This window comes from Dromiciops gliroides, chromosome 2 (genome assembly GCF_019393635.1).
Source record: "Dromiciops gliroides isolate mDroGli1 chromosome 2, mDroGli1.pri, whole genome shotgun sequence".
NCBI lineage: Eukaryota > Metazoa > Chordata > Mammalia > Microbiotheria > Microbiotheriidae > Dromiciops > Dromiciops gliroides.
The window spans coordinates 474,510,223-474,527,428 of record NC_057862.1 but is presented as its reverse complement, the minus strand read 5'-3'; the positions used below and the strand labels follow the sequence as shown (position 1 = coordinate 474,527,428).

The window sequence follows — 17,206 nt, the reverse complement described above, 5'->3', positions numbered from 1 at the left end:
AGCCCCCAAAATCAGGCCCAATCATCAAAAAATATTTTTACATCTGGAAGTAGGCTTAGAATGGAGATCTGACTTATTAACTTCCTCCATGACCTTGAATTTCACTTGTTTAAACCTCAGTTTCTTCATTTGGAAAATGAGGGGGGTTAAGCCAGGTAATTTCTGAGGTTCTTCCCAGTTCTATGCTTATACATTCTGACTTTCCTGGCTTCTAATGCCTTCTGCCAAAAAAAAAAAAAAAAGACACACTCAAGTTCTCTTTTATTTTGTTTTGTCTGTATTTTATACACACTTAGATATATGCACATTGTCCTCCTCCCCTCAATATATATAAGCATCTTGAAAGGCAGCAATGGTTTCATTTTTTATCTTTGCATGCCCAGTCATATTGCCTGACACACAGAAGATGCTTAATAAGTGTTTGTTGATTGGTTGATTGATCAATTGATCATGCTTCCGCTAGGATTAGAACTGTGTATCTTAGAGTAGTGAACTCCAGAATTGAAAGATTTTTAGTAATCTATAAAATATCACCTAAAATCTTTATGGGGAGGGGGGGGGAATCCATAAAAGGCAGCATGGCATAGTAGATAGACTTCAAAGTCCTGGGTTCAAGTCTTAACTTTGCAACATCCCATCTTGTGATCCTGGGCAAGTCACTTAACCTCTAAATAACATAGGCAACTCTAGAAGACTTTAAGTTGGAAAAGAGTTACTTATCTATATTAGTTGAGCACATTTTGGGTTGCGTTGCATAGAGGAAGTGAGGGAGAGAGGAGAGATGAGGAGGGAAGGAGGGAGGGAGGGAGGGAGGGAAAGTGAGAGTGAGAGAGAGAGAGAGAGAGAGAGAGAGAGAGAGAGAGAGAGAGATTGAGATTGAGATTGAGATTGATTTTAAGTAGTCAATGACATAGGCATCTAAGTGGTGCAATGGATAGATTGCTGGGCCTGGAGTCAAAAAGAATCATCTTTCTCAGTTCAAATCTGGCCTCAGACACTAGCTGTATGACCCTGGTCAAGTCACTTAACCCTCTTTGCCTCAGTGTCCTCATCTGTAAAATGAGCTAGAGAAGGAAATGACAAAACACTCCTGTATCTTTGCCAACAAAACCCCAAATGAGATCACAAAGAGTCAGACATGACTTAAAAGCAACTGAAATGATTCTATGCCATCCTTAAGATGCCTGCTTTTAACTTACACCTAAATGATAATTCTGCCACAGAATGACTAATATGGAAATGGAGCACACCAAGATGATATTTTCCCTCAAATCAAACTGTATGTGACAAGGAACCCAATTTCCCCTTGAATGTTGGGGAATGGGAAACCGATCATTGTTTTTGTTTTGTTTTTAATTTAATTTATTTTTATTTTTAATTTATTATTTTAACCTGATCATTGTTAAGGAGTCCTTGGCATCTTCCACACTCATTCTAGTGTCCTTCCTCAGAGTCTGGTTCAGACTTACTTCATGGAGGCTGTCTGGGATCCAGCAGCAGTGGTGTTTCTCATCGTGTGCCATACTGAGATTCCTTTCCCCTCTTCCCTTAATACTCCATCCCCTCGGTACCAACCGGCCTCTGGTTATTGCTTAAAGAAACATGGTTATTCTAGAAGAGTATTTAAAGCGCTTTATAATCTAGATACAGCTTACCTCCTTGCTGTTCTCTTGTCAAACCAGCCTCACTACTTCTCCCCATTCATTCCATCACATCTCCAGTTTCCTTGCCTTGGAGCAATCTCTCTCCCATGCCAGGAACATGTGTTGTTTCTCTTTGCCTCTGCCTTGTGGACTTACTAGCTCAAGTCAAGGGCTACTTCCTATAGGAAGCATATTTTGTTCCCCTAGGTTTCAATAGCCCTCCTTTCAGAAACTGCTTTTTTATTATCTTCTTTGTACCTGTTTACTTTTCTGTTTACATGTTGTTCCATTGAATAGAAATGGTCCCTTTCCTGAAGGGACCATTTCAGTTTTGTCTTTGTATTCCCATCCTTTAGCATAATTCATAGCATATGTTGTTGTTGCTCAGTCATTTCAGTCATGTCCAACTCTTCATGACCCCATTTGGGGTTTTCTTGGCAGAGATACTGGAGTGGTTTGCCATTTCTTTCTCCAGCTCATTTTACAGATGAGGAAACTGAGGCAATGAGTGTTAAGTGACTTGCCTAGGGTCACAACAGCTGGTAAATGTTTGGGGCCTGATTGGAACTCAGGAAGAGGAGTCTTTCTGACTCCAGGCCCAGTGCCCTATCCACTGCGCTAGGGCACTATCTAGCTGCCCAATAGCAGGTGCTTAATCAAGTTCTTATTGAATGAGTGAATGAAAGAATAGATGAATGAATGAGCAAACAGAAGGGAGAGAGCATTCTAGGTGGAGAAACTCTCATCCAGTAGAGTGAGAATTTCACTCCCTATAGTTATGCTACCTATTCTGTTAGTCTCACTTTGGGGCCTTACATTCAGAAATGCAAGACACATCTTTCTGTGTCCCGCAGACAAAATCCTCACTGCTCTCTGGCAAATCCAGGTGATCTGTCTCCCAGACTGCACATACATTTACACCTGCGTGCCCCTCATCCTTACTTTATGATTTATTAATTTTTGTTTCACTGACTGTTGAAATCATTAGATTGTGCTAAATAAATATGCTTCACAGCAATTTATCTATGACTCCCTCCCTGTAACACATTCTCCCACGGGACTGAAGGTGATAAATTAATAGAAATAATACGCCACAAAATGAAGACGCAGCACCTCATTAAGGTTCGATGGCGAATATTAAGAATATGGAGAGACACAGAAGATTAGAAAGCTGATCATATTAAAAATTGTGTCATAATTTCAGAGACCTCTATTAGTTGACAGAGAGATGCAGCTTTTACTGAGTGAGTCATTTATTAGATGAGACCATGGCTTCTGACTTGTCTCATCTACCTGCTCCCCATCCACTGAGCCATGATGGATGTAAGATAAGTGCTTCCTCAGCCACAAGGCTTTAAACCCATTCTGGAGATCATAAAGCTACCCTTGGGAGGTGAGATTGAATTTTTGGTTTTAGAGGCCACCTCTAATCTAGATCAACCAGCTATATAGCGAAAAGCCTACTGGATTTGGAGTCAAGATGTAGTCTTGCATCCCAGCTCTGTTACATACCATACATGGTCGTAGTATGGGCAAGTCACTCAAGCTCCCTTTGTTTCAGTTTTCATTTCTATGAGATGAAGGCGTTGTCTAAGATGACCTCTGAGGTCCCTCCCGGCTCTGAATGTATGATCCTAGAATTGAGATCCAAAATTATTTCAATCAGATGAGATTGATCAGGATGCTTAAGCCATTGTACCCTATAGGATGGTATGCAAACTCCTCAATCTGGTCTTTTAGGCCTTCCACAGTCTGACTCTCCTCTACCTCTCCAGGATGATTTCATGCCATTCTCTTCCATGAACTTCATGCTTCAGCCAAGCTGAAGCACCAGCTGTTCCCTAAGTTCAGTGCTTCACTTCTTATCTCCCCATGTCTTGGAATCATTACCTGCTCATCTCATCTCCCCCTCTCAGAATGCTGCTTCCCCTTAACGGCACTGCTCAGATGCGTTCTCCATGAAGATTTCCTTAATATTCCCAGTTAGTCTATCACACTCCACGGTTTTCTTTATAATATACTTTTTTGCATATTCCTTATCTCCCCTCTGACTCATACCTCCCTGTCTCTGCATGCATACACACACACACACACACACACACACACACACACACACATGACACTGTCTCCAATACCTTGAATGAACTGCCTCTTCATCTCTGCCTCAGACAAATCTCTAAGCCTCTTAAGTTGCAGAGAAGATCTTGATATCAATTGGTGGAGGAATTCTTTTCATAGATCTAATCATCTCCCTACCTCACTCCCATTGTATGTATACATGTGTATGTACATATGTACATGCATATACCATGCACATGTTTGTATATATACATATTAACACACATGTGACTGTCATTTTGTGTTTATTTGCATATTAATGTTTAGCTCTGTGTATACACACAACTGTGTGCATGGTATACGCATATGTGTATGTAGATCATGTGTAAGAAAAGGATGTTCCAGATTTAAACTGCACTAAGACTTTTGGGACACCCTGTATATAGTAAAACATACACTTGTGCATATCATGCAGAGCTATAATTTCATCACTGTAGGGAAGTCCCTCTGACACAAGTCAGTACCTAGTCTATAATTTAAAGTCTTAAGGAGTTACCTAAGGCATTGAGAGCTTGAGAGATTTGTACATGTGCCAGATGAGACTTGAAGACCAACCTTTTTATTCACCATGCCAAGCTGCTTTATATATGGCACTTAAATGTTTGTGGAATTTGATAAGATTGGATTATAAGATGAGAGAAGCCTAGTTTGCCAGAATTCCTATGAAAATAAATGGACTAAAAAAGAAAAAGAAATGGACTGAGGTGTTTTCTTGATGACAGATTTAATATTCACCCCAAATTTGATGTGGCTGATTCAAAAACTGATGGCATATATAGCTACACAATTAGTTGGGTAGTACCCAGGGCATGGCAGGTAATATCTCTGTTGGATTTTGTGCTAGCAAACCACATCCATAGCATTGGGTTGGATTCTGCATGGCTTATTTTAAGAGAGATTGTGACAACTTAAAGGGAGGTTGGAGATGGGGAAGTGTGATGCTGAATTGTCCTGAGAGCATGTCATATGAGGAACAGTTGGAATCATTGATATGTTTAATCAGGAGATGTGAAGATTCATGAGAAACATCGCTGTCTTCCAATATTTTAAGAGCTCATATTTAGAAGATCTGGAATATTTATTCTGTGGTGGCCCAGAAGGTAAATTTAGGATTATTGGGTAGAAATTAAAAAGAGACGTTTCAACTCAGCATAAGAAAGAACTTCTCTAAAGATCATGGCTGTCTGGCAATGAAATGGGTTGCCATTGTTTTAGGTATTCAATTAGAGTAGAGGATCAACTTTTTTGTGTCATAGACCCCTTTAGCAGTCTGATGAAACCTACAGACTCATCAGAATCATATTTTGTTGCCTTTGTTCATAAAAGAAGGTTAGTGAAATGAAGATGCAATGGTTTTTTTTCTCCCTTCCAACTTTGTGGACTCTCATCACCTAAAATCCATGTACTACCCTTTGGTTAAGAACCCCTGAGTTAGACATTGAAAAGCTTTCTTTCAAATACGTTGTTAAAAAAAAAGACTTCTGAAGCATGTGTTAAAGAATAATAATAATCCACATTTTATATGCAGAACTCTAAAGTGCACAAAGCTTTTACCTCAGCCACCCTATGAGGTAGATAATTCAAGTATTAGAGCCTTATTTTTGTAATAAAGTATTTCCTAGTCACGTGTCAGAGTGGAGTCTTGAAGGCAGCTGGGACTTCCAAGATATAGAAGCAAGCAGGATACTGCTCAAAACCTTGGAGGTAGGAAATGGAATATTGTGTTTGGGGAACAGTAAATAGGGTGGTTTGGCTGGAACCGAAAATGAGTGAAGAGGAGGAGTATGAAATAAGTCCAGAAAGATGGGTGGAGCCAGATTGTGAAGGACTTTCCTTGTCAAATAGAATAATTTGTATTCTATCCTAGAAGCAATAGAGTCAAGTGAAGGTTCTTGAGCAAAAGAGTAACGTAGTCTGACCTGTGGTTAAGAAAGATCAATCTGGCAGCATTAAGGGGAATGGGCTGGATAGAAGAGAGACTGGAGGCAGGGAGACTAATTAAAAAGCTATTCAAATTGTCCAGCTGAAAGGTAATGAAGTCCTGAACTGGGGCAGTGACAGTGTGAGTTTAGGACACATTGAGAGATGCTGTTAAGGTAGAATCAGTAAGGCTTGACACCAGGATGTGTGTGGAGAATGAAGGATGGTAAAGAGTCAGGGATGATTCCGAAGTTGTAAATCTGAGTGAGTGATGGAAGGGTGCTAGTTCCTAAAACCAAAATAGTGAATTGTGGAGGAGGGATGAGCTTAGATAGAGGAGAAGCGGGGCGGGGGGGGGAATGTTCTTTTGGGAAGTATGGAACTTGAGGTGCCTAACAGACATTCACATGGAGATGTATAAACACTCCGTGATGTAAGAAGAGCAACTTCAGAAGAGAGACTGGGGTGACTGTATAGCTCTGGGAGTCGTTGTCATAGAGATGAGAGTACATCCCCATAGAAGTTAGGGATAACACCTAGAAAGAGGGTTAAAGAGAGAAGAGGAAGGAAGAAAGGAAATAAGCATTTATTAGGTGCCTACTATGTGCCAGGAACTAAATACTATCTCAGTTGATCTTCACAACAATTCCAGGTTGTGAGGTGGGATACTGTTATTATCCTCATTTTATAATTAAGGAAACTGAGGCAGTCAGAAGTTAAATTACTCATCTAGGGTCATATAGCTATTAAGTATCTGAGATTGAATTTGAACTCTGGTCTTCTGACTCCAGACCCAGCCCTCTTTCCACTTCACCCAGGACTGAGACCTGAGGGACATTCAAGGTTAGAGTGTGAGGTATAGGTGGTGTTCCAGCACAGGAGAATGAGGAGAGTTAAGGAAGGTAGGAGAAATAGAAGCAAATAGTGCCTTGAAAACCCAAGGAAAAAAGAATCCAAAGGGTCACGTGTGGTTATTTTACTGTCAAAGTTAAATGAAGCAGAAACTTGGGAAGTCCTTGGGAAGCAAACAGCATCTAATTCATCATGTTCGTTATGGATATTCGGATATTTTTGCCAAGCTGTGCTAAAACGATAACCACCGTCAACCAAAACAATCAACATTTAAGATGCCTTATTTAAATTCAACACATTTATGGATGCTTTGTATTTTTCTTCAGCAACAAAGACATATAATTATATTAACAAAGCAAACACAAAAATGACATATATAATCAAATGTTTAATTCTTTTAGTTGTTCATTCAACAAACATTTATTATTTATTGTGTCTATTATGTGCAGTACACTTTGCTTCATCCCAAGGGAAACCAAGAGAGAAAGAAGATAAGGTCCTTACCCTGAGGAGCTGACAGTCCAGAGGGTTTCCACAAGACATGTGTGTGAATAAGTAGAATACAACTCAAAACATGATAAATTCTTGGAGAGATGAGCAAAGTGCTATCAGATCAGATCAGATGAGGGAATTGGCACATCCTCCTAAGAACAACAGGGCAAATTTCTTGGAATAAATATCTTTTAAGCTAAGCTCTAAAGGACACAAGGAAAATGGCACCCCAGGCATAGGGAATGGTATTAATAAATGCATAGCGGTGGGAAATTGTGGTCGCATTGAAGAATTTATGAGAACCACACTTTGGTTAGCATGATCCATTTCAACTCTTAGGGCCCTTCCTCCCTAGCTATCTTATATTTGACAGCCTTCTATTTATAGTTATTCTCTTTATGGACATTTAGGTGACACAGTGGTCCTCAAGCCCTTCCATCTCTGCAGACACAAGCACTGACTCTCCCACAGTCGTTTCATGACATCTACTCACTCAGTGGGTTTTACTCAAAACATAAACTGATGACATGCTTACTTCTCTTTGAATTCTATTGAATGTGTGACATATAGGCTGCATAAAATATCCACCCTTACCCCACCCAACCTCCATCCCACCTTCCTACTGATAATTATTGTCACTTGTTCCTCCTTTCCATCAGCCCCTGCAACACAGAAGATAGGAAGGGAATCTTTCCATAACACTTAGTATCTACTTCTGTCTTCCTCTCTTAGCCCCACAGGGTCCCAGCTTGAAGTATAAAACTGGCAGGTTAAATATAATTGCAAATGGAAGATTAAGGAGTTCAGGTTTTATTCAGCAGGCAATGGGAGCCATTGAAGAGTTGTAACTGTGAATTGTGATTTTTAAAAAATGCATATATACATAAATTTATTAATTTATTAATGTTTAAAATTTATTAATGTTTAAAAATGCAACTTAGCCTTGCCAAAAAACTTAAAATAATGAGTTATTCAGACTTTACCTCCTCTTTCCTAAGCATTAGTAAAATGGAAAATAAATATTTACTCTCTTACTTTTCCAGTTCTCAAATGATTTTTCAATTTAAAATGAATTAATAGAAAGGAAGAAAATAGCCCTTCACCTTACTGTTAAAAATTGGATTGTCATCTTAAGCCTAAAATCTCTAGTGCCCAAGATAAAGGGCATGTAATATATGCTTGTTGCCTGACTTCTTACTGAATTGAGTGTTTGAGTGACATCAAGAGTTCACAGGGATGAATATTTCTTGCCTATTTTGCCTCACAACCTTCAGGTTAGTATGGTGAATACAAAGATGATTATTCAGTGCTTTTGTCATATTCTTGTAAGGTAGTAGGTATGTGGTATGATGCAAAAAAGTCTGGGATTTAGAATCTAAAGTCATGGGTTCAAGTCCTGACTCTTCTATCCAATACTTTGAACTGAAAGAGACCTCAGAGACCATCTAACCCAATTTCGATGAGGAAACTGAGACCCTGAGAAGTTACATTCATGATGAAAAAATGCTATCTAGCTCCAGAGAATGTGAAAAATGAAGCATATATATATTTTTACTTTCTTTATTTTTCTTACTTTTATCACAGCATGGCTAATATCAAAATGTTTTGCATGATTTCACATGTATAATTGATATCATGTTGCTTGCTTTCTCAATGTCTGAGGGAGGAGATGAAGGGAAGGAGAGAATTTGGAAATCAACAATTTTTAGAAATGAATGTCAAAAGTAAATAAATAACATATATTTTAATTTTAAAAGCTGGTCTACACTTGGGGAGGTCTCGTATATTCTTTTTTTTCTTTTTCTTTTTTTCAGGGAAATGAGGGTTAAGTGACTTACCCAGGGTCAAACAGCTAGTAAGTGTCAAGTGTCTGAGGCCAGATTTGAGCTCAGGTCCTCCTGAATCCAGGGCTGGTGCTTTATCCTCTGTGCCACCTAGCTGTGCCCCCTGGTCTCATATGTTCCTAAAGTATGCTGCTGTTCAAATAGTTTCAACTGCCCTAACTGCTCTTGTCTACTTATTTAAATCCTTGTACATCTGGTTTAGCTGGTGGCACAGTGGATAGAGCACAGGGCCTGGAATCAGGAAGATGTGAGTTCAAATCCAGCCTCAGACTCTTAAAAGCCATGTAACCCTAGACAAATCATTTAAACTGTTTGCCTCAGTTTCTTCCCTGGTAAAATGGGTGTTGTTATGAATATCAAATGAGATAAAACTTGTAAAATACACTTAATACTTAGTTCGTAGTAGATTCTGTGTAAATGCTTATTAATAACTGTTCCCTCTTTAAAAGGCAGCTGGGTAGCCCAGTGGATAGAACCCCAGGTCTGGAGTCAGGAAGATCTGAGTTCAAATCTGGCCTCAGACACTTACTAGTTGTGTGACTCTGAGCAGGTCATTTAACCTTTGTTGAATTTGTTTAATTTTTTTTCATTTAAAATTTAAATTTGTTCAAAGGGATTGAGGCAATTCAATTCACTGGAGAAGGAAATGGCAAACCACTCTAGTGTCTTTGCCAAGAAAACCCCATAAATAGTATTGGCGTGGTATAGCCCACAGGACCATGAAGAGCTGGACACAACCAAATAACTAAACAACTTTCCTCCCTTCCAATATTAAGTCCCACCACTCACCCAGAAGCCTTCCCACCCATACCAGCATGCAGTAATTTCATCCTCTTCTGAACTTAAAGCGTTTATTCCTAACAACCATCTGTTGGCAGTGATTGAGGTACTGCCTTTGTCTTTACCTCTTACATTATTTAACTTGCCACGTGCTTATGTCTCATCACCCCATTTAGTCTGCCAGCTCCATGAGGATAGGGCCTGTGCCTTTTATCATTCACAGTGCCTAGAACCAGACCTTGCAGCAGGATCTTTGGATCTTAGACTTAGGACTGACAAAGCTTTCCGAGACCCCTTGGGTCTAACCCGTCTTTTCACACCAAGTCAGCGTTCAATACTGTTTATCAATTCACTGTGTCTTATGAGAAGGGGCTAGAAGATGAAAATGGAGCATTCATAGAAGGGAACACGGAAACCAATATGTTGGAAGGGAGTTTATAACAAGGGGAACTAAAGAGGGATATTCGTGGCTCAAAATGCATTAAACAAGCTAAGTTTGTAATCTACAGACGAAGCCTCACTTGACCCCCTTGAGACTGAACCCAGGCATTTATAAATAAAGCCCTGAGAAAGTAATCAGCACAAACTAGCTTAGAGAGAAAGCTCCTTTTAGAACAGACTGTCCCAAGCAGCATGACACAGTGGAGATAGATGGCTAGCTGCAAAGGCAAGAAGACCTGTGGTCAAGTCCTGCTCCTGACTGTATTGGCTGGGTGCCCTTGAGCGAGATGCTTAACCTCTCAGTGCTCCAGGTGGGTCCCTTAGGCTATATGTGGCTGATGGGGTGCCAATCTGTACTAGGAGAGGGGGAGTTTCCTTACTTTGGAGTTTCATATACTGATGAAATCCCAGACCCAATCTCTATCCCTGGGCCAGCTGGATGCCATTTCCTGGTTCAGAGACAGCCCCATAGATAGTCATCACTGTGCTAGACAAAATCACCCCATAAAACAAGTTCAATAACTACAATGTGTAAGCTAGGGTTTGATGGTGACCGGTGCTGGGCCTTCCCTGCCATCATCACTCAAAGGCTTGATAGATTTCTCTTCTAGCTATAGGCCTTGTGAAATACCTTCTTGTCCTATTTCTTATATCCTTCATCACAATATACTGGTACACACAGACATACACAAATATACACTTGGCCTAGTCTTTTAAAAACGTTATTTATTTTTAATTGATCCCTATTACTTTTTCAAAACATCTTATTCCCAGAATGTCCCTTCTCCTTCCCTATGCAGAGGTCTTTCTCCAGAAAGAAAGATTTTAAAAAAGGAAAATTAGGGGCAGCTAGGTGGCACAGTGGATAGAGCACCGGCCCTGGAGTCAGGAGGACCTGAGTTCAAATGCGGCCTCAGACACTTAACAGCTGTGTGACCCTGGGCAAGTCACTTAACCCCAATTGCCTTACTAAAAAAAAAAAAAAAAGGAAAATTAGCAGTTTATTAAGATCAACAAGTCTGGGGACTATGTCTGATGGCAGATGCAACATTCCACACCTGTAGTCTCCCATCAGCACCACAAAGGGAGGAAGGTACATTTTCTCAGTTTCTTTTCTAGGGCCAGGCTCATTTGTTATCATTATACATCCATCATCCCGTTTCGTCTCATGCTTTCCATTTCCATTATTGTAGTCATTTTGTCTATTGCTTTCCTGATTCAGCTTCCTTTGTTTTACATCATTTCATATAATCTTTCCCATGTTTCTCTGAATTCTTTATAGTCTTCATTTCTTACAAGACAGTAATATCCCAATATATTTATGCACCACCATGTGTTTAGTCTTTCTTTGGCCAATTGATACCTACTTTGTTTCCAGGTGTGTTTTTTTGTTTTTGTTTTTTGGGGGTTTTTTTGCTGCCACAAGAAAAAAGTGCTACCATGACTGTTTTCATACATAAGGGACCTATCTTTTTGTTTTGGACCTCCTTGGGGCATGTTAGTCCCATCTTCTTGAGGGAGCTATGATTTCATCAGCTTCAGGAACTCTTTCTCCAAGGCACAGCCTGAGCAATCGATCACTTGGTAGAGAGAGTAACCTGAGAAGCATTTTTGTCAAATGATTGGCCCAAGGTTGCAACGCTGGGGTCAGGGTCAGGATTTGAATCCAGGTCCTACTTGATTCTAAGGCTAGCGTGGTATCCCTTACCCCACCCCCTCCCTGCCTTTTTAAGTAGGAGAGAAAGCAAAGATTACATAGGTTGGGTTTCTTTTTAAATTGTTTACAAGTCTGGGCATCACAGATTTGTATTGTCAAGAAAAACGTCCTACCTAAAGACAGTCCTGATTGGTTTCCTCATTTAATAGGGATAAATCTGTCTAGTGTCTCCCAAGACTTGTTTATTCTTGGTTTGGAATCCTTTTCCCTGAATGCTAAGGAAGAAAAACTTCTCCTGGGCCAGGTTTATTCCCTCAGCACCCTCATAAGTCTGTCTTCTTTCTAAACTGAAACTTCTGCTTTAATTCAGTGTAGTTTCATATTTGTGTGTACCCTCCTTTTCTCCAGTACTGGATACCTGGTTCTTTTGCCCCTTTCATTCATTCAAAAAGCATTTATTATAATCTATATCAGATCTTAGGGACAGGGAGGGAAGGGACAGAGGGAGAAAAATTGGGAACTCAAAATCTTATTTAAAAAAAGGAATGTTCAAAACTATTTTTACATGTAACTGGAAAAAATACTATTAAGATTGAAAAAAAATGCATAAAAAGCATTTATTAAATATTTGTTCCCTGCAAGACAGCATGGTAGACACCAAGGTTGTAAAGATATACATGACACAGGGTTGTGGTTTTTCTTAATCTTTTAATTTTTAAAATTTTATTTATTTTGTTCTGAACTTAAATATTTGTGTAACATAGTAGAATAGGGAAATAAGATTGTAAATGAAATTGTAAATCTGTTGCTTACAATCTAGTTGGGGTTGGGTTTTAGGGTGTGTGTTGGGGAGAGGGCGCAGAGAACATAAGTGTACTAGTAACTGTTTAACAACTGGCTCTCTAGGGAGGCAGGAAATGTATACAAGACAAACTTTTACGTTTCATATGTGTGACTAATATTTCCTACGTCACTTTCTCAGGTCTGGACAACCAACAAAACAATAAATCAGTCCTTGATTTGTGGTGTTTGCTGATTTCTAAGGTGTAGATACTTACACCAAAAACTTATTAGTTGGCTATGCTGGTACTAACAGGCTCTAGCACACCACTGGATGGGGTCCAGGGAAGGAAGAAAAAATCAAATATACAAATAACTGTGATACAAGATTCAGTGAGATGCATGCAAAGTATAGGTCTAGGCAAAGCTTTATGAACAGTTTGTAGAAGGAGAGGCAATCCCTTAGCATTAGAATCTCAGTCAATCGATTCATTAGTGAGCATTTATTAAGCACTTACTATGTGGCAAAACATTGTGCTAAGTACTGGTACTACAAGAAGACAGCCCCTGCCTACCCTCAAAGAGTTCACAATCTAATGAGGGAGACCACATAAAGCAAATATGTACAAACAAGCTTATATACAGACTAAATAGAAAAAAATTAACAGGGAGAAAACACCAGGATTAAGAGGAGTTGAGAAAACCTCCCACCCCTCATTCCTGGTACTCTCACTTAGACATCATTACCTAACACGGTCATTAATATAGTAGATACAAGGTAGTAAAGATCATCATTATGCCACTGGTTTCTCCTATATATCTGCCTGTGTCAGGCCATGTGTAGCTACTCCACTCAGACAATCGAATTTAAATTTCAGCTCTCAAAGAACTGTGATGGTTCAAATATACCCAGAAGGTTCTGGGATATCAGCCCAAAGATGACTCTTGTGCCCAGCATGGTAAATGTTGTGCTTTGCATTTGGGGGTGAAGCTGCCCTTTACAACCCTGAAATTCTATTATCCAAAAATTGTCCTAGCATTCTGTGCTTCAGGTCTTATTTCATCAGAATGCCCTTTCTCCCCATCCCTAGCTCCATCAGGTAAGCCAACCCTAAAGAGACCTCAATTGAAAATGCAAATTGAGCCAGGCTTAATTTACATATTCCTATACTTAATGTTTTTTTCCCTGAATATAATTATGTTGAAGATTTCCATGGGAAGGCCCATAAAGTGATAGTTATGCCTCTAAACCCATTTCCCTTATAGACTATTTTAAAAAGCTATCACTTGGAAAACCCATACAGAAGCCCACAAATTCATAAATATAAAAAGGCATATAGGTTAATTTAAAAGTATATATAATTTGCACCCATCATTTAAGAAATGCAGTTAAAATATGGCCCCATATTATACATAGTTCTTGAAGTAAGCATCTATGCTAATGAAATCCACATTTCAGTTTTAAGGCTCAAAATTCGTCAGATGCTAAAGATACTCTGTTTCCTCTTGGGTTGTATCTATACATATTTCCAAAACATGAGGAATATGTATTGTCTAATAGTGTCAATGGGAGGTAGCACAGTATGATGGAAAGAGACTGAATTTCAGCTCTAAAGATTATGGAATCATGAATTTATATCTGGAAAGGATGTTAGAGGTCATCCAGTTCAACAGCCTCTCTCCCATTTTAAAAATGAAGAAACTGAGGCTGAAATGACTGGCTTGAGATCACATAGCTGTAATACATGGGATTTGAACCACTCTTTGCACTAAATCCCACTGCCTCTTACTCTAGTTGGTTTTGTGACTCCACCCAGCTACCATGGAATCTCTCTCTCTTTCTCTTCTCTGGTAACTTCTAGTAGGAAAAAGGTATTATACTAGATGCATGCAATTCTTTGCCTCCTACTCTCTTTCTAATCTGTTATAGTCTAATGTTTTTTGCACTCACCCATTCTACTAATCACCAAATCTTTAGCCATTTTTTTCATTCCTCTTGGTATATCATAGGATTATAGATGTACATTTGGAAAGGGTCTTAGAAGTCACTTAGTTTCTCTTCATCCCCTGTTTTACAGATGAGGAAATCAAAGCCCAGAGAAGTGACACAAATTGCCCAGAATCACATATGTATCTGAGGTGGCATTTAAACTCAGTACTACTTAACTCCCAGTCCGGTACTCCATCTGCTACATCACACTGATTCTCTATGAGTCCGTGGCTATTAACAACTCCTGTCAATTAGATGCTTGATATTTCCTTAGTTTCAGAGATGTAATATTTTGCAGGTTGTCTGTTCCTTCTCTTTTTTCTTACTTTTTACTTCTCATACCCTTTCAGAACATTTAGGTGAGTATTGTTGCCCAAGGTTCTATCCCTGGTCCTTCATTTTCCACTTTTCCCCTCCTCCTTCACCTTTCCCTCCTCATCTTTACTCCCTTCCTTTTCCTTTGCTGTCTCTTCCTTTCCTATCTTTCCAGTCCTGCCATTTTTGGGGCTAGACACTCATATCTCCAATTGCCTTCAAAATTCTGAGATTCTATAATTCTTTGAGCTACCTTCCCTTTCCTCTCCATTCTTCCTGCCACTTCCAAGTTGTCTTTAAACCTATAGATCCTAGTAGAACTTCTGCTACCTATCACCTCAAAAAAAGCAATAATTATATAGCCCTCCTTGAACAAAAGGGAAGATTGTCATTGCTCTTGATGAAACTTAGGATGATTTATGTGATCTATATTTTATCAAGTGTTTTAGTTAATAAGTGCTTGTAGATTGTTGGTTAATAACAGCTCATACCAAACAAATATTTACTAGGTGCCTACTAATATTTATTATTATTAATATCACATTATTATAATAATAACATTATTATGAGTAAGTACCAGAAATTCTACTAGGAGCTGGGGATTTAAAGATAAATATAAAATAGCTGGGGGCAGCTAGGTGGTGCAGTGGATAAAGCACCAGCCCTGGATTCAGGAGGACCTGAGTTCAAATCAGGCCGCAGACACTGGACACTTACTAGCTGTGTGACCCTGGGCAAGTCACTTAACCCTCATTGCCCAGCCAAAAAAAAAAAAGATAAAATAGCCCCTCTCCTCAGGGAACTTACATTCTATCAAGAGGAGACAACATTCACATATAAAAGTATATAGATGATGCTTACAAAATAAATTGTATTTTACAGATTATAAAGTGCTTTCATCTCAGCAACTCTGTGGGGTTAGGCAGTACAAGTACAGTTATAGTTATTCTAAAATTAGGGAAACTGAGGTGCAGAAAGATAATGTCTTTCACCCTAGTCAGTAGGTTAGTAGTTGGTAGAGCAGAGACTTGGTTCTTAAAACTCCAATTCTTTTGACTACACCACACTATTCACACCTAAAACAAAGTTGTAGCATTATTAGATTCTAAACTTCAAGACCAATTTATGGACCACTGGGAATCTGTGGATCATATTTTGAGAGCCTTTGATTTAGGGAAAAGGAGGGAGAGTGGTGTGATGTGATGGAAAGAGCACAAGTCAGGGAGTCTATCCCAGGTTTGACAATAACTAACTGTGTAACTTCAATTAAGTCACAAAACTTTTCTGAATGTCGCTCACTTCTCTCTTTGGTAAAATGAGAAAACTTGCCCAACTGATCTTTTGGGTTCCTTTCATGTCTAAAATGCTCTTATTTGCTCTCAGTAGAAGCTATGGATTTTGATGGTGTTCATTCCCCTTCATTTTCCTAGGGCAGAATTGGACACCTCTGTGGAGCAACCTTCCTACACCATTTTGTTCTTTCACAAGAGGGAAGCAGGCAGTCCCTTGAAACTTTGCCTGCTGGCCTGGCTTTCTGGGAATTAGCCAGCCAGTTTTTTAAAGGTTTCCAACCTACCCAAGAAAATGAGGAAAAATACAATTCTGTGCCTCTTATTATACCAACTGGATTTTGTTACACCAAAAACGTCTTGGGTTTATTTTTTTCTCTTCCCACTGCAAATTCTCTTTATCTCTCTCTTTCTCTTTCCCTCATTGAATTAAATCAATTGTTTGTTTTTCATTTGGTTTTCTCCTTCTCCCTCTAGTCAGGTCAAGGGTTTTTGTATGTTCCTTGAGGATTACCAAAATGAGCTAGTAAGGGAGAAACAGGGGCTCAGCACTTTAGCTTCTGATTCCTTTCATTTATCTGCTTTTCCTTTTATTATCTTTTTTGCTGACATCTCAGGACACATATAGAGTAGAGAGAGATTATTTTCTTTACTCTTTCCTTTCTGAAAGGTAATTTATTGTTAAAGAAAACGCTATCATATATACCAAAAGAGTTCATTTACTTTCTTTAAATGCATAGAACACTTAATAAACTTCCTTCCTTCCTTCCTTCCTTCCTTCCTTCCTTCCTTCCTTCCTTCCTTCCTTCCTTCCTTCCTTCCTTCCTTCCTTCCTTCCTTCCTTCCTTCCTTCCTTCTCTCCCTACCTCCCTCCCTTCTTCCTTCCTCAAAATTACTTAGTTATTTTTCAGTTTTATCTGACTCTTTGTGACCCCATGTTGGGGGTTTTCTTGGCAGAGATACTGGGGTGGTTTGCTATTGCCTTCCCCAGTTCATTTTACAGATGAGGAAACTGAGGCAAACAGGATGGAGTGACTTGCCCAGGGTCACACAGCTAGTGTCTGAGGTCAGATTTGAACTTGGAA

General features: G+C 39.2%; 1 protein-coding gene across 1 annotated transcript in view; it reads left to right on the top strand.

The window, feature by feature from the left end:
• Nucleotides 1-17,206, top strand: part of ALK (ALK receptor tyrosine kinase) — a 1,073,674-nt gene that overhangs the window by 490,460 nt on the left and 566,008 nt on the right. The gene's annotated exons all lie outside the window — the stretch shown is intronic.